This window comes from Micromesistius poutassou, assembly GCF_964030765.1.
Source record: "Micromesistius poutassou genome assembly, chromosome: 15".
Lineage (NCBI taxonomy): Eukaryota > Metazoa > Chordata > Actinopteri > Gadiformes > Gadidae > Micromesistius > Micromesistius poutassou.
Window position 1 is genome coordinate 14,360,429 of NC_140285.1, and position 5,000 is coordinate 14,365,428.

Here is a 5,000-nt window from a genome sequence, read left to right on the forward strand (position 1 = left end):
GAGGAAGAGGAGGACAAAGAGAAGAGGGAGGAGGAGGAGGAAGAGGAGAAGGAGGAGGAGAATAAGGAGGAGGAGGAGGAGGAGGAGGAAGGATTAAGAACACTTACCACTTTCCTCCTCCCCTCCCGGAGAAAGAGCCATTTGACGGAGGCCTGTGGGGAACGTGGCTCACACTCCAGGAATGTACTGCTGCCCTCCACCCCGAACTGCACCATCTCCTTCTGCCGGTTCTCTACACATCATAACATAAGAGGTGGAGCCAAAGTAAACATACATGACGAATGAATATCAGACCATCAGTAATAATAGATCTCAGGGGTCAGTTAACCAGTAGGAATATTATTCAAATGATAATAATAATAATGAGTCACCCTTGGCGTTGAAACCTCGACACTGTCTCAGCGGGTCGCCGTGCTTGACGTCCTGCCGTCGGCTTCGCCTACAGAAGCAAAGCAACACATCATCAGGTTCAGTCTCCCCCTGCTGGTGGGACAAGTGAACAGCATGCATTTCCATGGAGAGTTTAAAGTTCTGCCCTTAGGACAGCATTATAAAACTCCTTTAGCCACATGCAACCTACTGAATAAGACCTGATGAACTGCTGCATCAAACAAAACATTTGCATTTATTTATTTATGTGATGTGTCGTTATGTAATGTACAGTTTGTTTGGGTATTTCTGTGAGGTTAGGCCGAAAGCTAACTTCAGCTCAGGCTGGACAATATTGTCGTATTCTCTTCTATTCTATGCTGTGCGTGGGGGTATTTGTGTGCGTGCATGTGCGTGTGTGCATGTGCATGCGTGCGTGTGCATGCGTGCGTGTGCGTGTGTGCGTGCGTGCGTGTGTGTGACCCTGACCTCTTGGTGGAGGGGGTGAAGGCGGAGCAGGTCTCCCCGTCCCAGGCGCAGTAGGGGTCCCGGGCCAGGCAGCAGTCGGAGCAGGCCCGGCCGTACACGCCGCAGCGGTGCAGGGACACCTGGGTCAGCCCGGCGTCAGACGACACGTACAGCTGTTGCTGTGGCGACGCAAACCAAACAGGAACCAACTCATTAGGCGGAGATTCAACAAGCGTACGTGCGAGTTCAAAGATGCGGCTCAATTTGACAGATTCGTTGTTATAGAAAACGAGGGTGTGTCTTCTTACTCTTTTGGAAGATATTTTCATTGTCTTCACGGCCGCCTTGTTCTGTAATGATAAGTAACAATAGTTTTTTTTAGGTTTGCCCAACTTCAACTCAAAAGCTGCTGTTGGTGTGGACGAGTTCGTACCCTGAACACTTCCACCTCCTCCAGGGTCAGCTCCTCCAGGTTGGTGGGGTCTTTAGGAAGAACGATGACCTTTTGGACGGTGCCGTGATCTGCCAGTGTAGAGGGGAGATCATATTCAGACCAAAACACTATTCATTAATAAAACTATTAATTAATAAAACAAAAACTTAAAAAATCTTTCTTAAAAATATACTTCATTGTGCCAAAGATCTTACTTCTGCTTTATACCGATACATTATCTAAACTGAACTAAAACCTTAGTTCAACAAACCTCCGACGCTACAACTCACCCGTCCCCAGAAACAGCACCTCGTAGCGGCCATCTACGGCATCTACCTGGTCCACCACCATGGCGGTGTACCGGTAGTCTACACCGCTCCTCACCACTAGGGGGCGACGATGGATAGGATATACAGCGTTGAACATAAGGGGGTGGGCTCGCATGAAGTTCACCGCCTCGTCAGAGAAGTCCTTGGACGAGTGAATGCCAGGTGTAAAAGTACCCCCTGGACACTAGGAAAAATGCATTACAAACGTACAATTTTAATATTTTATGTTTATCTCCGGCTGCAATTCACAGATTATCTTTCATTTTATTTGAATGTGAGATGAATCAGGAAAAGGCCTAAAAGTCGTATCTGAATATGAATTATGCATTGGTAGATAGACGCAAACATACAGTGCCAGGCCGGGGGTAGGGGATCTTTCGGTATATTCTGTCCATTGATAGTTATGACCGTGTTTGTGGGCGAAAGGTCCGTTGAAGACGTTGCGGATGTCAGCCATGGAGTACACACAGACTGCTGAGCCCTTGAACACAGAGCTAGAACACACAGACACGCACACACACACACACACGCGCAGACACGCAGACACGCACACGCACGCACGCACACACACACACACACACACACACGCACACACACACACCCACAAACCCACACAGAATTTCTATTAGTCTGGGGATTACTAGGACAAGCCTCTGAAAATATTAAATAGGTAAAGCAATACTCGGAGGCCCCGGTCTATTCTTATCCAGTGCTCTGCTCCTCGCCCGACACTAGAGAGACTGAAGGCAAAGTGTGCCACAGATAGAGTTCATAAATCCTCCTTAGCGGCTCACCCAGCGGTGGTGAACAGAGCGTACACCACTGGGTTCTTCTCGTCCTGCGTCGGCTGAATGAACACATCCCCTGGAAGAGAAGAAGGACGACAGAGGGATCAATCACCGAGCGGAGGCGGCGGCGGCGGCGGCGGAGGCGCTCCCGTCGGGGAATGCGGTTTTTGGATCCCACTGATCCCACTGATGGTTTCAGGGGAGCCGGCGTGATTCATTAAGCGTCTTACTGAGTTCATCAAAGGCCGTCTCCACGCCGTCGTCCCCCAGCACGGAGCAGATGAGCCGGGCCTTCAGGAACGTGGTCCAGCGGTTCACCAGGGACTTCTGGCCCCCTCGTCGTTCTGGGGGGGGGGAGAGAGAGAGCGGCGGTTAGGGGGTCTCTGACGCTGCTGACTGATTGAACGGGGGCTCGGTAGCGGTGGGAGCGTTTCTTCACAGACGGCCGTCACCTTTATTACACCGAACCGGTGATATCGTTGGCCTCGGAGCGTAGTTGCCTGAGTCGTATTTTAAGATTCATCTTCTCTTTGGTGTCAAAGGAGTGAAATAGATGACTTGGGAAGATAGAGAATATGGAATGTAAAAAACACTCTGATGGGCTTAGGATAGCGCCAATGAGGCACGGTGACTCAGTAGCGTTAGTAGAGTAGAGTTAGGTTTGATTTTAAAAATTGGCCAAAATATGACTTAGGCATATTATGCTATGAGGCTAAAGATTTGTCCTTTAATTCGGAGCGTTTTTAAAGAGGGGCACATCCTGTGTTGGCCTCACCAGACACACTCTCCCCACGCGGGCCAGGACGCTGGGGCTTGCCCCGCCCACCGCGTCCAGGCTCTTCTCACGGAAGAAGAAGTACAGCTTGTTGTCATTCCTCTCTGCGCTGTCTGGGATCTGCTGGATCTTCAGGAACACCGGCTCTGTGGCGGTGCGGGGGAGGGGGGGGGAGATGGGACGATAGGCAGGCTCAACCAGTTGAGTCACTCGCTATTTAGAGGACAATACCAGTACGGGATGAAGCCATTGTTACCGTCTCTACTGGCGAAACTTCAAAACATCGGTTACTAAGATAATTTGTAATAATCACTTCACTGGCTAATTATGCCAAAGAGCATTGATCATGCAGTTCTAAAGAAATATAGCGCTTTCATCTTCTGGAATCAAAACCAAAGTCGTGTCAGTACGGAGTTTGTGGACGGAAAAACAGTGAATCACCAAACAAGTGCTTAAATAAAGGTCCCAAACACTGAAGTGCTACTGCTATTGTTAACCTTCATGGCAGGTGCACACCAAATGCTCTAAGGTAGTCTAGCATTTAGTGTGTGCCTTTATTAATAGTTAATCATTAATTCATTATTTCTTAATTCTTTTGAAAAATAATATTGGTCATGGTTGTTTGGCTGAGGCCAGGAGAGAGGTTACAACGGTTGGATTACACAGAGCGGTCTTGTCCTTTAAAGCACGTAGCCCCCCCATCGCCCCCCCCGCCCCCCCCCCCCTCTCCCTCTAAGGACTCACCGTTGAGCCAGCGTGAGTCGTACTGCTCTGTCCTCACTGCCGTCCTGCCCCCCATCGTTCTGAACAGAGCAGCATCCGTGCTCATGAAGTCGATGTGGACCCCCGCGTAGAGGTTGCCGTCTGCAGGAGACACAGCGAGCGCGCCGACCAAAGGGAAAGGGTGAGGGCGGGAATGGAACCGACAACAACACACAGCACTGATCCCTTAGGGAACCCCCCCCCCCCCCCCGCAGAGCCGTGTACGCTTCGGCGCACCGCGTCGGGCTTACCGATCAGAACGGCAATGTTCTCCTGGTTCGGATCGTAGGAACATTTCCCCTTCCCTGAATCCGCATACCCGGGGACCAGTCTGAACAGGTAGTCCTACAGGAACAGATGAGCCACACAGAGAGGACGGGTAAAAATAGGCGGCTGCGAACGCCACCGGGGAGTTCGGGGGGGGAAAATAGTAAACAAAGCCATGCATTCAGATTTGTGGCCATTAGAAGTGAGCCCTCCCTCGACTCGTGTACGTTCGGTTTTCTCTTTGTTTCTTTTCTGTTGGTTTTGTTTCAGACGGGCGCTCACCTCCGCCCGCCACCCCCTGTTGATGAAGGTGCAGATGGGCTGGTAGGCCCCCGTCCCACAGGTGTAGAGGTGGGTGCGGTTCCACGGCTCTATTAACCGCACAAAGTTGGCGCATTCACCCTGCGACAAAGAGACAGACGGATGGATGTCAAACAACACACAGGGGGATACGTGCTCTACCGCACACACACACACACACACACACACACACACACACACACACACACACACACACACACACAGATTCCCATCAATTGAAAAAAGCAGGGTGGAAAAAAAACAAACAACAGAAACATGATCATACCTGTCTTCCCTTTCCTGTCATCTGACATTCTCCCTTTCTTTTCGCAGACGCCGGCCAGTGGATCTGCATTTGAGGAAGCACAGCTGCAGTTAAACCAAGCACAGACTTCACACACACACACACACACACACACACACACACTCCCTCCACGCGGACCATGCGGCCCAGGGAGAAACAGAAGAACAAAACAAGCCGAGACAGCAGCGGCGGAGCAGAGCGGGCT

General features: G+C 50.8%; 1 pseudogene across 1 annotated transcript in view; it reads right to left on the reverse strand.

Moving 5' to 3' along the window:
• Positions 1–5,000, reverse strand: part of LOC311359332 (semaphorin-3F-like) — a 9,642-nt pseudogene that overhangs the window by 597 nt on the left and 4,045 nt on the right. Inside the window, exons 3-16 of the transcript in view lie at positions 4,778–4,840; positions 4,474–4,593; positions 4,176–4,269; positions 3,907–4,026; positions 3,163–3,308; positions 2,618–2,731; positions 2,394–2,463; positions 1,950–2,093; positions 1,561–1,783; positions 1,271–1,359; positions 1,146–1,187; positions 859–1,016; positions 372–439; positions 108–232 (exon numbers count right to left, since the gene is read on the reverse strand). The product of the transcript in view is annotated as a semaphorin-3F-like (transcript). The remainder of the gene's footprint in view (positions 1–107; positions 233–371; positions 440–858; positions 1,017–1,145; positions 1,188–1,270; positions 1,360–1,560; positions 1,784–1,949; positions 2,094–2,393; positions 2,464–2,617; positions 2,732–3,162; positions 3,309–3,906; positions 4,027–4,175; positions 4,270–4,473; positions 4,594–4,777; positions 4,841–5,000) is intronic.